Here is an 18,053-nt window from a genome sequence, read left to right on the forward strand (position 1 = left end):
CGTGGGCGATGGCCATGGTGGGATAGACAAGGTTGCTTCTTCGTGGACCCTTTGTGGGTGGTTGCTTCTTCGTGGACCCTTCGTGGGTGGAGCCCTCCGTGGACTCGCGCAACCGTTGCCCTTGGGTGGAGCCCTGTGTGGACTCACGCAACCGTTACCCTTCGTGGGTTGAAGTCTCCATCAACGTGGATGTAGGATAGCACCACCTATCCGAACCACGGGAAAAACATCCGTGTCTCCAATAGCGTTTGAAATCTCCAAACCCTTCCCTTTATATTCTTGCAAGTTGCATGCTTTACTTTCCACTGCCAATATACTCTTTGCATGCTTGCTTGAATTATGTGATGATTGCTTGACTTGTCCTAAAATAGCTAAAATCTGCCAAGAACTAAAATTGGGAAAAGGTTAAGTTTTTATTTGGTCAAGTAGTCTAATCACCCCCCCTCTAGACATACTTTCGATCCTACACTTTCACATTGGCCTTTCCAGGATGATAGTGAAGCTTCATGTCATAATCCTTTATAAGCTCCAACCATCTCCTCTGCCTAAGGTTCAGCTCCTTCTGTGTGAATATGTACTTCAAAATCTTATGATCCGTGTACACATCACAACGATTTCCAATAAGGTAATGCCTCCAGGTCTTCAACGCATGCACTACAGCAGGCAACTCCAAATCATGCGTGGCATAATTCAACTCGTGCGGTTTCAGTTGTCGCGAGGCATACAAAACAACTCTTTTGTCCTGCATAAGCACACTTCCAAGTCCTAGGCGAGAGGCATCGCAATACACTTGAAACTCCTTACATATATCCAGCAGAATCAGCACTGGGGCTGTAGTCAAACATTTCTTTAACTCCTGAAAACTTGCTTCACATTATTCCGTCCATTTAAATTTCCTTCTATAATAACTTCGTCATTGGCTTCACAATTTTGGAAAAATTCTCAATGAATCTCCGATAGTATCCTGCGAGTCCAAGAAAACTGCGGATCTCGCTAACTGAAGTGGGTGCCAACCATTCAGTGATCGACTGAACCTTGGTAGGATCTACTGCTAAACCTTCTCCTGATATAACATGTCCAAGGAATCCGACTTCCTTCAGCCAAAACTCGCATTTGCTGAATTTGGCATACAACTGATGTTCCCTGAGTATCTCGAGAACTAACCGCAAATGCTCTTCATGCTCCTCTTCGTTCTTCGAGTATACCATTATATCATCAATGAACACCACAATGAACTTATCCAAATATTCCATGAACACTTTGTTCATCATGCTCATGAAGTAGGCAGGGGCGTTAGTCAGTCCAAACGACATGACCGTATATTCATACAACTCGTACCGTGTGGTGAATGTTGTCTTTGGTATGTCCTTCTCTCGTATCTTCAGCTGGTGATATCCAGATCGCAGGTTGATCTTTGAAAACACCTTAGCTCCTTGCAGCTGGTCGAACAAATCATTGATCATCGGCAGTGGGTATTTGTTCTTGATCGTCACCTCATTTAACACACGATAATCAACAACCATTCTTAGAGACTTATCCTTCTTCTCTACCAAAAGCACTAGGGCTCCCCATGGTGATGAGCTCCGTCGAATGTATCCTTTCTCCAATAACGATGTGGCCACAGAGGATTTATAACAGAGTAGCAATCACACACTTATTACATCGAATGTCTCAAAAGAGAACTAATTACAGTAAATATGGCTTAAGGCCATCTAATACGATAACAACGGAAGGCTTGGAAGATAAAGTGAGTCCATCAACTCCAACGGCATAGCTGAGCTGCACGGCAACGACCTAACGAACCTTACTCCTCGTCTGAAAAGTCTGCAACATAATACGTTGCAACCCGAAAACGGGTCAGCACATGGAATATGCTGGTAAGATAACACAGTAGAGCAAGAACAGAATAATGCTATCACTACATGCATATTTGGCTGGTGGAAAGCTCTATGGTTATAGTTTTTGCGAAAAGCCAATTTTTCCCTACAACAAAGGAATAGATTTTATTTAACTATCATGGTAGTTGAAACATCATTGAGAAGGTTCCTCCAACTCAATCCCAATTAAAGTAATTAACAACCCAACAATATTAGTTTAGAGTGATGAGATACTTAGGATACTCCAAGTACTAGATACTCAAGATGTCCATAACCGGGGACATGGCTAACCATGATTAGTTTATACACTCTGCAGAGGTTTGCTCACTTTTCCCCACAAGACCCAATCTCCTCCGTTGGATTTCTCGCACTACATGGTGTTTGAGAAACACATGATCGAGACACATTCTTTTAGAAGCATTAACTCCTTACTCCGGGCAGACCATACGAAACATACATCTCACTACCTGCTGATCCACCTCTTCGGGAGCTTCACGCAACTTACTCAACTATGCTAGAGCCCATAATAGCTTGTGGCTGCACACAGAAGTTTCTAGCATGAAAATATCTTAGTTCCCTTTGAGCCTGGGTGGCGGACCATAGGATTATCACACGGGTACTCCGGGATATCCTAGGACAACACTAGATTCCCCAGGTGCCCAACAAACAATCCACCCAGATGTGTATTCAAGTTGCCACCTTAAGTTAAACCATTAATTAACAATCTCACATCTATCATGGATTTCACTCACCCAAACCACGTCTACGAGCATAGCATAGCAATATAAGCAATACGTAGAAGTAACTCCCAAGGGTTTGAATATAAGAGGGCAATAGGTTCTACCTAATCAACTACTTCCCAACCCACATGTTAATCACATCCTAACCATGCAATGTTTGAGGATTGGAACTAATGCATAAAAACTGGGTGATAAAGGGGTATGATCAAAGTGTTACTTGCCTTGCTGATGATCTGCAAAACCTAGGGACTCGTAGTAGCACGCTTTGCACTCCGGGTGTTCTATCGCAAACAAACAAAAGCATACATAAGCAATAAGTAAAGAAACACTGGTAAATCTCAAATAAGAAGATCTAACCAGAAAGTTCAACTTAAGAACTCCGGTTTGCGAAAAGAATCAAATCAAATGGAGCAACGAAACTCAAACGGTGAAAGAAACGAGATCCGTTTACTAATCTGAACCAAGGTCAAATTTTACAGTATCAAAAGCTCGTTCAAGTTGGTTAAACGGAAAGAGGGTTTTGAGACGAAGATCTAGGCGTTTGAATCGCCTGATTCCGACAAACGAGCGAAAAGATAAACTAAAACGAAAATCGGATCAGAAATCGCGATTGAAAATAATCGCGGAAATCCGAGAAAAATAAAACCGACGAACAGGCTAACGAACGAGCGTTCGTTGTCTGTTACTAATGAGTAAACTCCGTTCGTTAAAACGAACGTACGGACGAACGTCCGCAAAGTAACTAAACCGAGAAAACCCGGTGAAACCGATCTAAAAAAACGAACTAGGGTTTCTAAAAAAACCGAATTGGTTTTTTTTTTAAAAAAAACGGCAGCGGCAACGGTGCGTTACCTCCGGCGAGGCTCCAGCGAGGCGGGGCTGCGACGGCGGGGAGGCGGGCTGCGGCGGCGGGGAGACGGCGGCGCGACGCGGCGAGGGGCGGCGGCGGCGGCGGCGCGGCGCGGCGAGGGAGGCGGCGGGGCTCAGGCGCTAGGGTTGGTGGTGGTGGCGGGGGGGGGTCCGGGGTATTTAAAGAGGGGAGGGGTGGCATGATGGAGGGGGCAAGGCGACGAGGAGGAGGAGTCCGGCTCGGACTCCGGTCCGAGTCGACGGCGGCGGCGCACGGTCTCCAGGAGGGAGACAGCGACGCGGGGAAGGTAGGCCGGCGGCTGGGCTTCGGCCCAGCTAGCCACTGCGCGTTTTTTTAAATAATTTCGCCGAAACTAAAAAAATCCTAGAAAATAAAATAAAATTCTAAAAATGCCAAAACAAAATTTCACCGTCTAAATAAAATATTTAGAACGAGATGAACATTTTCTTGGCCCTAAAATGCAACTTTAAAAAACATGCAATTTTTCTAATTCAAATAAAATGGGAATAAACTCTCGATAAAAACAAATATTTGATTTTAATCTTTTTCCTCCAATATTTCCTTTATTTTGGAGAAGTCATATTATCTCCTCTCATATATTTTAATATGAAATATTTTTGGAGAGAAAAATAATTAAAACCAAAATCCTCGTTCCAATATTTGATAAAACTCAAATATGAAAACTGGGAAATCCCCAACTCTCTCCGAGGGTCCTTGAGTTGCTTAGGATTTCGAGGATTGCAAAACGAAATGCAATAAAATATGATATGCATGAATGATCTATGTATAACATTCCAAATTGAAAATTTGGGATGTTACATAGTGTTTCCACGATTCCAAAGACTTTGTGTGATTTGTTAGGTTACCGTGATTTTGATGATTGCTCTGTAAACTTGCAAATAGAAATTATGTGCCCGTAGATTTTATCGTTCTTGACATAGATTGCAATCCTTCAGGTCCTATTATTCTTGGTAGACCTTTCCTTAGAACGATTGGTGCAATTATTGATGTGAAGGAAGGAAATATTAGATTCTAATTTTCGTTATGGAAAGGCATGGAACACTTTCCAAGAAAGAAAATTAAATTACCTTATAAATATATTATGAGAGACACTTATGGATTGCCTACCAAAGATGGCAATACTTAGATCTATCCTTTCTTATTATGCCTAGCTAGGGGCGTTCAACGATAGCGCTTGTTGGGAGGCAACCCAATTTTATTTTTATTACTTGCTTTTTGATCCTGTTTAGTAATAAATAATTTACTTAGACTCTTTTTTGGTTGTGTTTTTTGTGTTTAATTAGTGCTTGTGCCAAGTAGAACCGTTGGGAAGACTTGGGGAAAGTCTTGTTAATCTTGCTGTAAAAAACTGAAACTTTAGCGTTCACGAGAACTGCTGCCATTTTTATTTGGAAAGTGCTATTTAGTTAATTCTTTTTGAAGATGATTAATATATAAATTACTAACTTCCATAAATTTATTTAAGAATTTTCGGGGTTGCAGATCTTGCGCTAGCTACAGATTACTACAGACTGTTCTGTTTTTGACAGATTCTGTTTTTCGTGTGTTGTTTGCTTATTTTGATGAGTCTATGGCTAGTAAAATAGTTTATAAACCATAGAGAAGTTGGAATACAGTAGGTTTAACACCAATATAAATAAATAATGAGTTCATTAGAGTACCTTGAAGTGGTCTTTTGTTTCTTTCGCTAACGGAGCTCACGAGATTTTCTACTTTGAGTTTTGTGTTGTGAAGTTTTCAAGTTTTGGGTAAAGATTTGATGGATTATGGAACAAGGAGTGGCAAGAGCCTAAGCTTGGGGATGCCCATGGCACCCCCAAGATAATCTAAGGACACCTAAAAACCAAAGCTTGGGGATTCCCCGGAAGGCATCCCCTCTTTCGTCTACTTCTATCGGTAACTTTACTTGGAGCTATATTTTTATTCACCACATGATATGTGTTTTGCTTGGAGCGTCTTGTATGATTTGAGTCTTTACTTTTTAGTTTACCACAATCATCCTTGCTGTACACACCTTTTGAGAGAGCCATACATGATATGGGATTTGTTAGAATACTCTGTGTGCTTTGCTTATATCATTTGAGTTATATAGTTTTGCTCTAGTACTTCACTTATATTTTTTTAGAGCACGGTGGTGGATTTGTTTTATAGAAACTATTGATCTATCATGCTTCACTTAGATTATTTTGAGAATCATAAATAGCATGGTAATTTGCTTAAATAATCCTAATATGCTTGGTAATCAAAGAATAAAAACTTTCTTATGAGTGTGTTGAATACTATGAGAAGTTTGATACTTGATAATTGTTTTGAGATATGAAGATGGTGATATTAAAGTTTTGCCAGTTGAGTAGTTGTGAATTTGAGAAATACTTGTGTTAAAATTTGTGATTCCCGTAGCATGCACGTATGGTGAACCGTTATGTGATGAAGTCGGAGCATGATTTATTTTTTGATTGTCTTCCTTATGAGTGGCGGTCGGGGACGAGCGATGGTCTTTTCCTACCAATCTATCCCCCTAGGAGCATGAGCGTAATACTTTGCTTTGATAACCTGTAGATTTTTGCAATAAGTATATGAGTTCTTTATGACTAATGTTGAGTCCATGGATTATATGCACTTTTCTTCCTTCCACCATTGCTAGCCTCTCTAATACCGCACACCTTTCGCCGGTATCATACACCCACCATATACCTTCCTCAAAACAGCCACCATACCTACCTGTTATGGCATTTCCATTGCCATTCCGAGATATATTGCCATGCAACTTTCCACCATCCCGTTTATTATGACACACTCGATCATTGTCATAATGCTTAGCATGATCATGTAGTTGACATTGTATTTGTGGCAAAGCCACCATTCATAATTCTTTCATACATGTCACTCTTGATTCATTGCATATCCCGGTACACCGCCGGAGGCATTCATATAGAGTCATATATTGTTCTAAGTATCGAGTTGTAAGAAAAATAAAAGTGTGATGATCATCATTATTAGAACATTGTTCCAGTGAGGAAAGGATGATGGAGACTATGATTCCCCCACAAGTCGGGATGAGACTCCAGACGAAAAATAAAATAAAAAGAGGCCAAAGAAGCCCAAAAAAAAAAGAGGCCATAAAAAAAGAGAAAAGGCCCAAATAAAAAAATGAGAGAAAATGAGAGAAGGGGCAATGTTACTATCCTTTACCACACTTGTTCTTCAAAGTAGCACCATGATATTCATGATAGAGAGTCTCTCATTTTGTCACTTTCATATACTAGTGGGAATTTTTCATTATAGAACTTGGCTTGTATATTCCAATGATGGGCTTCCTCAAAATGCCCTAGGTCTTCATGAGCAAGCAAGTTGGATGCACACCCACTTAGTTTCTTTTGTTGAGCTTTCATATACTTATAGCTCTAGTGCATCCGTTGCATGGCAATCCCTACTCACTCACATTGATATCTATTGATGGGCATCTCCATAGCCCGTTGATACGCCTAGTTCATATGAGACTATCTTCTCCCTTTTTGTCTTCTCCACAACCAACATTCTATTCCACATATAGTGCTATATCCATGGCTCACGCTCATGCATTGCGTGAAGATTGAAAAAGTTTGAGAATGTCAAAAGTATGAAACAATTGCTTGGCTTGTCATCGGGGTTGTGCGTGATTTAAATAATTTGTGTGGTGAAGATAGAGCATAGCCAGACTATATGATTTTGTAGGGATAACTTTCTTTGGCCATGTTATTTTGAGAAGACATGATTGCTTTGTTAGTATGCTTGAAGTATTATTATTTTTATGTCAATATTAAACTTTTATCTTGAATCTTTCGGATCTGAATATTCATACCACAATTAAGAAGAATTACATTAAAATTATGCCAAGTAGCACTCCACATCAAAAATTATCTTTTTTTATCATCTACCTACTCGAGGACGAGCAGGCATTAAGCTTGGGGATGCTTGATACGTCTCCAACGTATCTATAATTTTTGATTGCTCCATGCTATATTATCTACTGTTTTGGACATTATTGGGCTTTATTATCCACTTTTATATTATTTTTGGGACTAACCTATTAACCGGAGGCCCAGCCCAGAATTGATGTTTTTACCTATTTTAGGGTTTCGAAGAAAAGGAATATCAAACGGAGTCCAACCGGAATGAAACCTTCGGGAACATGATTTTCTCACCGAACATGATCCAGGAGACTTGGACCCTACGTCAAGAAACAAAGGAGGAGGCCACGAGGTAGGGGGGCGCGCCCTCCACCCTCGTGGGCCCCCTGTTGCTCCACCGACATACTCCTTCCTCCTATATATACCTACATACCCCCAAACGATCAGATATGTAGCCAAAACCCTAATTCCACCACCGTAACTTTCTGTATCCACGAGATCCCATCTCGGAGCCTGTTCCGGAGCTCCGCCGGAGGGGGTATCCATCACGGAGTGCTTCTACATCAACACCATAGCCTCTCTGATGAAGTGTGAGTAGTTTACCTCAGACCTTCGGGTCCATAGTTATTAGCTAGATGGCTTCTTCTCTCTTTTTGGATCGCAATACAATGTTCTCCCCCTCTCTTGTGGAGATCTATTCGATGTAATCTTCTTTTTGCGGTGTGTTTGTTGAGACCGATGAATTGTGGGTTTATGATCAAGATTATCTATGAACAATATTTGAATCTCCTCTGAATTCTTTTATGTATGATTGGTTATCTTTGCAAGTCTCTTCGAATTATCAGTTTGGTTTCGCCTACTAGATTGATCTTTCTTGCAATGGGAGAAGTGCTTAGCTTTGGGTTCAATCTTGCGGTGTCCTTTCCCGGTGACAGTAGGGGCAGCAAGGCACCTATTGTATTATTGCCATCGAGGATAACAAGATGGGTTTTTTTATCATATTGCATGAATCTATCCCTCTACATCATGTCATCTTGCTTAAGGTGTTACTCTGTTTTATGAACTTAATACTCTAGATGCATGCTGGATAGCGGTCGATGAGTGGAGTAATAGTAGTAGATGCAGGCAGGAGTCGGTCTACTTGTCTTGGACGTGATGCCTATATACATGATCATACCTAGATATTCTCATAACTATGCTCAATTCTGTCAATTGCTCAACAGTAATTCATTAACCCACCGTAAAATACTTATGCTCTTGAGAGAAGCCACTAGTGAAACCTATGGCCCCCGGGTCTATCTTCATCATATTAATCTTCCAATACTTAGTTATTTCCTTTGCTTTTTTACTTTGCTTTTATTTTACTTTGCATCTCTATCATAAAAATACCAAAAATATTATCTTATCATATCTATCAGATCTCACTCTCGTAAGTGACCGTGAAGGGATTGACAACCCCTTATCGTGTTGGTTGCGAGGAGTTATTTGTTTTGTGTAGGTACAAGGGACTCGCGCGTAGCCTCCTACCGGATTGATACCTTGGTTCTCAAAAGCTGAGGGAAATACTTACGCTACTTTGCTGCATCATCCTTTCCTCTTCAAGGAAATCCAACACAGTGCTCAAGAGGTAGCAGACACCCAGCCGGAGTCCCAAGAACATAAGGTGCTTTGGGACAAGCTTGAACTGGCCTTGCAGGAAGACGCCGCGCCTGTCCCCGCTCCCGTTCCTGCTCTTGCCGCCCCGACTGCGCCAGCGCCCATCCCCGTGGCATTGATGGGCTAGGAGCTGCACATTGTCGCCGAGCTTGATGCCACGGGGTTCCATGAGGTCCCCGCCGACTTTCACGTGCCCGTGCACCTGCCAAGGCATGCGCCTGCGTGTGCACTGACGCGCACACCTGTGACGGTGCCCGTGCACCTGCCAGTGCATGCGCATGCGCATGCACTGACGTGCGTGCCCATGCCGGTGCCCATGCACATGAATGTCTCCGCCGCGCCGTTGACAACGCCTGTCCCCGCGCGGGTGCCAGTGCCCCCCTCAGCGGCATGGATGGCCACCGTCGACCGCTTCCTTGCACCAACACCAGTCGCCTCCTCCCGCTAGTGACTCGCTCCGAAGTCCAAAACATTTTGGCCTTCCTTGAAGCTAGGCCAACGTCCTGGAGTACGCCAACAACGGTGCAAGGCGCCGTTGATACGTCTCCAACATATCTATAATTTTTGATTGCTCCATGCTATATTATCTACTATTTTGGACATTATTGGGCTTTATTATCCACTTTTATATTATATTTGGGACTAACCTATTAACCGGAGGCCCAACCCAGAATTGTTGTTTTTTGCCTGTTTTAGGGTTTCAAAGAAAAGGAATATCAAACGGAGTCCAAACGGAATGAAACATTCGGGAACGTGATTTTCTCATCGAATACAACTCAGGAGACTTGGACCCTACGTCAAGCCACGTAACAGGAGGCCACGAGGTAGGGGGCGCGCCTACCCCCCCCCCCCCCCCCCGAGGCGCGCCCTGCAGCCTCGTGGGCCCCCTGTTGCTCCACCGACGTACTTATTCCTCCTATATATACCCACGTACCCCCAAACGATCAGATACGGAGCCAAAACCCTAATTCCACCGCCATAACTTTCTGTATCCATGAGATCCCATCTCGGGGCATGTTCCGGAGCTCCGCCGAAGGGGGCATCGATCACGGAGGGCTTCTACATCAACACCATAGCCTCTCCGATGAAGTGTGAGTAGTTTACTTTAGACCTACGGGTCCATAGTTAGTAGCTAGATGGCTTCTTCTCTCTTTTTGGATCTCAATACAATGTTCTCCCCCTCTCTTGTGGAGATCTCTTCGATGTAATCTTCTTTTTTGCGGTGTGTTCGTTGAGACCGATGAATTGTGGGTTTATGATCAAGTCTATCTATGAATAATATTTGAATATTCTCTGAATTCTTTTATGTATGATTGGTTATGTTTGCAAGTCTCTTCGAATTATCAGTTTGGTTTGGCCTACTAGATTGATCTTTCTTGCAATGGGAGAAGTGCTTAGCTTTGGGTTCAATCTTGTGGTGTCCTTTCCCGGTGACAGTAAGGGCAGCAAGGCACGTATTGTATTGTTGCCATCGAGGATAACAAGATGGGGTTTTCTTCATATTGCATGAGTCTATCCTTGTACATCATGTCATCTTGCTTAAGGCGTTACTCTGTTTTTAACTTAATACTCTAGATGCATGCTGGATAGCGGTCGATGAGTGGAGTAATATTAGTAGTTGCAGGCAGGAGTCGGTCTACTTGTCTCGGACGTGATGCCTATATACATGATCATACCTAGATATTCTCATAACTATGCTCAATTCTGTCAATTGCTCAACAGTAATTTGTTCACCCACCATAGAATACTTATGCTCTCGAGAGAAGCCACTAGTGAAACCTATGGCCCCCGGGTCTATCTTTATCATATCAATCTCCTACTACTTAGTTATTTACTTTGCTATTTACTTTGCCTTTATTTTACATTGCAACTTTATCATAAAAATACCAAAAATGTTATCTTATCATATCTATCAGATCTCACTCTCGTAAGTGGCCCTATAGGGATTGACAACCCCTATTTGCGTTGGTTGGGAGGATTTATTTGTTTTGTGCAGGTGCGAGGGACTCGCGCGTAGCCTCCCACTGGATTGATACCTTGGTTCTCAAAAACTGATGGAAATACATACGCTACTTTGCTGCATCATCCCTTCCTCTTCGGGGAAAACCAACGCAGTGGTAAAAGAGGTAGCAAGAAGGATTTCTGGCGCCGTTGCCGGGGAGGCCTACGTAAAAGTCAACATACCAAGTACCCATGACATACCCTTATCTCCCGCATTACATTATTTGCCATTTGCCTCTCGTTTTCCTCTCCCCCCACTTCACCCTTGTCGTTTTATTCGCCCTCTCTCTCTATCCTCCCTCTCTATTTGCCTCTTTTTGTCCGCTTGCTTTTTGTTTGCTTGTGTGTTAGTTTGCTTGCTTGTCACGATGGCTCAATATAATACTAAATTGTGTGACTTCACCAGTACCAACAACAATGCCTTTATTAGCACTCCGATTGCTCCTCTTAACGATGCTGAATCTTGTGAAATTAATGTTGCTTTGCTAAATCTTGTTATGAAAGATCCGTTCTCCGGCCTTCCTAGTGAAGATGCCGCTACCCATCTAAATAGCTTCGTTGATTTGTGTGACATGCAAAAGAAGAAAGATGGGGATAATGATATTGTTAAATTGACGCTATTTCCTTTTTCATTTAGAGATCGTGCTAAAGCTTGGTTTTCGTCTTTGCCTAAAAATAGTATTGATTCATGGAATAAGTGCAAAGATGTTTTTATCTCTAAGTATTTTCCTCCCGCTAAGATCATCTCTCTTAGAAACGATATTATGAATTTTAAGCAACTTGATCATGAACATGTTGCACAAGCTTGGGAGAGAATGAATTTAATGATACGTAATTGCCCTACTCATGATTTAAATTTGTGGATGATTATACAAAACTTTTATGCCGGATTGAATTTTGCTTCTAGAAATCTTTTAGATTCGGCCGCGGGAGGCACTTTTATTTAAATCACTTTAGGAGAAGCTACTAAAATCCTAGATAATATTATGGTTAATTATTCTCAATGGCATACTGAAAGATCTACTAATAAAAAGGTGCATGCGATAGAAGAAATTAATGTGTTGAGTGGAAAGATGGATGAACTTATGAAATTATTCGCTAATAAGAGTGTTTCTTCTGATCCTAATGATATGCCCTTGTCTACTTTGATTGAGAATAATAATGAATCTATGGATGTGAATTTTGTTGGTAGGAACAATTTTGGTAATAACGGGTATAGAGGAAATTTCAACCCTAGGCCTTATCCTAGTAATCCCTCTAATAATTATGGTAATTCCTACAACAATTCTTATGGAAATTATAATAAGATGCCCTCTGATTTTCATTCTAATATTAAAGAATTTATTACTTTGCAAAAGAATTTTAATGCTATGATTGAAGAAAAATTGCTTAAGATTGATGATTTGGCTAGGAACGTTGATAGAATTGCTCTTGATGTTGATTCTTTGAAACTTAGATGTATTCCACCTAAGCGTGATACCAATGAGTCTCTCAAAGCCATGAGAATTTCCATTGATGAGTGCAAAGAAAGAACCACTAGGATGCGTGCTAAGAAAGATGCCTTTATAAAAGCGTGTTTTTCTAGTTCCTATGAAAATAATGATGAAGATCTAAAAGTTATGGATGTGTCCCCTATTAAATCTTTGTTTTGCAATATGAATCTTGATAATGATGGGACTGAATATGATCCACCTTTACCTAGTAGGCGTTCCAAGAATTCTGAATCTTTTGATCTTGATGCTAAATTTGATAAAAGTGGGATTGAAGAAATTAAAACCCTAGATGTTGCTAAACCCACTATTATGGATTTCAATGAATTTAACTATGAAAATTGCTCTTTGATTGATTGATTGTATTTCCTTGTTGCAATCCGTGCTAAATTCTCCTCACGCTTATAGTCAAAATAAGGCGTTTACTAAACATATCGTTGATGCCTTGATGCAATCTTATGAAGAAAAACTTGAATTGGATGTTTCTATCCCTAGAAAACTTTATGATGAGTGGGAACCAACTATTAAAATTAAAATTAAAGATCATGAATGCTATGCTTTATGTGATTTGGGTGCTAGTGTTTCCATGATTCCAAAGACTTTGTGTGATTTGTTAGGTTTCCGTGATTTTGATAATTGCTCTCTAAACTTGCACCTTGCGGATTCCACTATTAAAAAACCTATGGGAAGAATTAATTATGTTCTTATTGTTGCAAATAGGAATTATGTGCCCGTATACTTTATTGTTCTTGACATAGATTGCAATCCTTCATGTCCTATTATTCTTGGTAGACCTTTCCTTAGAACGATTGGTGCAATTATTGATATGAAGGAAGGAAATATTAGATTCCAATTTCCATTAAGGAAAGGCATGGAACACTTTCCTAGAAATAAAATTAAATTATCTTATGAATCTATTGTGAGGGCCACTTATGGATTGCCTACCAAAGATGGCAATACCTAGATCTATTCTTGCTTGTTATGCCTAGCTAGGGGCGTTAAACGATAGTGCTTGCTGGGAGGCAACCCAATTTTATTTTTATTCCTTGCTTTTTGCTCCTATTTAGTAATAAATAAATTATATAGCCTCTGTTTTGGTTGTGTTTTATTTTGTGCTTAATTAATGTTTGTGCCAAGTAGAACTGTTGGGAAGACTTGGGGAAAGTCTTGTTGAACTTGCTGTAAAAAACAGAAACTTTAGCGCTCACGAGAACTGCTGTTATTTTTATTTGGGTATTGATATTTAGTTAATTATTTTTGCAGATTATTAATAGATAAATTCCTCACGTCCAGAAATTTATTTCAGAATTTTTGGGGTTCCAGATATTTCTCTAGCTACAGATTACTACAGACTGTTCTGTTTTTGACAGATTCTGTTTTTCGTGTGTTGTTTGCTTATTTTGATGAATCTATGGCTAGTAAAATAGTTTATAAACCATAGAGAAGTTGGAATACAGTAGGTATAACACCCATATAAATAAAGAATGAGTTCATTACAGTACCTTGAAGTGGTCTTTTGTTTTCTTTCGCTAACGGAGCTCAGGAGATTTTCTACTTTAAGTTTTGTGTTGTGAAGTTTTCAAGTTTTGGGTAAAGATTTGATGGATTATGGAACAAGGAGTGGCAAGAGCCTAAGCTTGGGGATTCCCATGGCACCCCCAAGATAATCTAAGGACACTTAAAATCCAAACCTTGGGGATGCCCCGGAAGGCATCCCCTCTTTCGTCTACTTCTATCGGTAATTTTACTTGGAGCTATATTTTTATTTACCACATGATATGTGTTTTGCTTGGAGCGTCTTGTATGATTTGAGTCTTTGCTTGCTAGTTTACCACAATCATCCTTCCTGTACACACCTTTTGACAGAGCCATACATCATTTGGAATTTGTTAGAATACTCTATGTGCTTCGCTTATATCTTTTGAGTTATATAATTTTGCTCTAGTGCTTCACTTATATCTTTTAGAGCACGGTGGTGGATTTTTTTATAGAAACTATTGATCTCTCATACTTCACTTAGATTATTTTGAGAGTCTTAATAGCATGGTAATTTTCTTAAAATCCTAATATGGTTGGTATGCAAGATTAACAATAAAACTTTCTTATGAGTGTGTTGAATACTATGATAAGTTTGATACTTGATAATTGTTTTGAGATATGGAGATGGTAATATTAAAGTAATGCTAGTTGAGTGTAACACCCTCGATGCGACTATAGCTCCCACGTGTCGAGGCACGACTTAGAGACATAATCACATTGAAGGCATATGTCGCAAGTTAGGCAATCTTCACAACATCCCATGTAATATAAATAATAAAGGGGAGATAACATAGTTGGCTTACACTCGCCACGTCAAACAAGTACATACATAACATTACATCATCCAAACACTCATGGCCCGACTACGGCGCCAAAATAAAAGAGAACCCAACATGCGACAGCGGTCCCGTTCACCCCCAACTGGGCACCACTACTGATCATCGGGAAAGGAAACATAGTAACGTTGAGAGTCTTCGTCGAACTCCCACTTGAGCTCATACACGTCTCCTGGAGCGGAATCATCAGGCCCTGCATCTGGTGAAACAGTAATTTGTGAGCCACAGGGACTCAGCAATCTCGCACCCTCGCGATCAAGACTATTTAAGCTTAAAGGTATGGCAAGGTAAATATATGGAGCTGCAGCAAGCGACTAGCAAGTATGGTGGCTAACTTATTCGCAAAAGAGAGCGAGAAGAGGAGGCAAAGCGCGAGCGTGAAACTAGAGAGCAACCTGTGCAAACATTACTCCAACACCGTGTCCACTTCCCGGACTCCACCGAGAAGAGGCCATCACGGTAACACACTCAGTTGATTCATTTTAATTAAGTTAAGGTTCAAGTTATCTACAACCGGACATTAACAAATTCCCATCTGCCCATAACCGCGGGCACGGCTTTCGAAAGTTCAATCCCTGTAGGGGAGTCCCAACTTAGCCCATGACAAGCTCTCACGGTCAACGAAGGAATAGACCTCCTCCCAAGACGTTCTGATCAGACTCGGTATCTCGGTAACTCAAGACACTTCGACAGGTTAAAACAAGACCAGCAACACCGCCCGAATGTGCCGACAAATCCCGATAGGAGCTGCACATATCTCTTTCTCAGGGCACACTCAGATGAGACATCCTACGAGTAAAACCAACCCTCAAGTTTCCCCGAGGTGGCCCCGCAGTCTACTCGGTCGGACCAACACTCAGAGGAGCACTGGCCCGGGGGGGTTTAAAATAAGATGACCCACGGGCTCCGAAAACCCGAGGGAAAAAGAGGCTAGGTGGCAAAGGGTAAGACCAATGTTGGGCATTGCTGGAAAAGCTTTAATCAAGGCAAAATATCAAGGGGTTCCCATTATAACCCAACCACGTAAGGAACGCAAAATCCGGGAACATAACACCGATATGACGGAAACTAGGGCGGCAAGAGTGGAATAAAACACTAGGCGAGAGGCCGAGCCTTCCACCCTTTACCAAGTATATATATGCATTAAGATAGAAAGATAATATAATGATAGCCCAACAAGTAAATAAATGTTCCAACAAGGAACGGCCTCCAATCTTCACCTGCAACTATCAACGCTATAAGAGGGGCTAAGCAAAGCGGTAACATAGCCAATCAACGGTTTGCTAGGACATGGTGGGTTAGAGGTTTGACATGGAAATTTGGGAGTCTTGAAAACAATTGGTAGGCATCGTAGCAATGGCATAGCAAAAGAGCGAGCAAACTAGCATAGCAAAGATAGTAGTGATTTCGAGGGTATGATCATCTTGCCTGCACAGTTGTCAGAGTTGACTGGATCCTCAAAATCAAACTCAACGGGCTCCTCGTTAGCGAACTCGTCTCCCGGCTCTACCCAAACAAGACAAACAAGCAACAAGTATACAATCAACCACGTGCAAACTCAAACAACACAATGCAAAGATGATATGCTATGCGGGATGCGATGCGGGATGCAAAAAGCAAGATATGATAGGAAAAGCACGAACCTGGCCTCAACTAGGAGAACCAAGTATTCTACTGGAAAGATGAGATGAAATCACTTGAAAACGATATAAAGAACGCCGGAATCGGAGTTACGGTTTGGAAATGCCAAGCGATTCAAAAATGACACCGGTCTGCGACTTACAGCAAGTAGGCATCTAAATGCAATGAGATGAACATGCTACAGCACCCAAACATGACAAAAAAATACATGGCAGGGATGCACACAAGATGCTTAACAAAAGTCTAGCACTGAGCTACGGCCAATTCATCCATTAACGGGTTCAAACAAGCATGGCAAAAATGCATATGGCAAACATATCTCAGACTTGGTGAAATTAACACTTGTCTGGAATTTCAGATCAGGTAGCACTCTTCGGAGCAACAAAACTACATGCTACAGGATCTAAACATGGCAAAGTAAATCATGGCATGGAGCTACTCAAAGAACTTAACAAAAGTCCCTTAGTGACCTTGAGCCAAACGGGATCAGAAAATACAATTGCAAGCATGTGAACATAGCAAAAACACAATCAGTTTTCAGACTTGGTGAAAACTGGCACATGCTGAAATATAACTCAAGTAGGCATGTTTATGAGTTCGATGCACTCACTACGGTGCAATTCATGGCAAGACAAGCATACACCCATCAAGAAGTCACAAAATGTAAGCTAGATATGACAAGAACAATGGCATAGCATGCACGGATCAACTACAACATCACCGGCAAAATTGCAAACAAGTTGACAATCTGCCCAGATTCACAAAGTAGCAAAAGTAGAGCTCGATTGACTCTAGCTAGGGTGCTCCATAATTGCAAACAAAGACATGGATGGAGAGATCACTACAATATTAACAAAATATCCTTATTGATCATCCTCTAAAGAGGCACGGATCACTAGGAAACAACATGAACATATGGCATCATGAGATAAACAGGTCCAGGACTTAGTGAAATTACTAAGTCCCTGAAAACAGAATTAGCAAGTGCACCACTTTGCAAGCTTGCACTAGTCACCACACACATCCTAAAAATACATGGGTTGCACCTCTGGAGAGATGACAAAATCCTTAACAAAACACATGTAGAACTCACGGGCATATCATGCACACATTAATCATGGCAAAAATGACAAAAGTGCTAAACGGAGTAATAGATCTGACAATTAACTCAAGTAGCCCTCTTCTAACAGCATTTCGGGCATCAATATGAACTTAAATGAAAATGATGCAATGGAATGAAATAATGTACTCTCTGAGATGAACATTTTGATATGCTATATGCATGAATCGGAGCTACGGATGCAAAGTTACGGAGCCGCGAACATGTGCACATGGACTGAAATTTCTGGGACTTAGTGGAAAAAATCAACCTCTCCGGGACAGATCTAGGGTTTGCACAGATTACGAGGACGGCCGGATCTTCGCCGGAACAGTGCTCGGGACCGCCGGAGTAGGCTCCCGGAGCCGAAGGAGAGGCGGGGAGGTCCGGCC

This window comes from Triticum urartu, chromosome 4A, assembly GCF_056163025.1.
Source record: "Triticum urartu cultivar PI428250 chromosome 4A, HENAU_Tu73, whole genome shotgun sequence".
Lineage (NCBI taxonomy): Eukaryota > Viridiplantae > Streptophyta > Magnoliopsida > Poales > Poaceae > Triticum > Triticum urartu.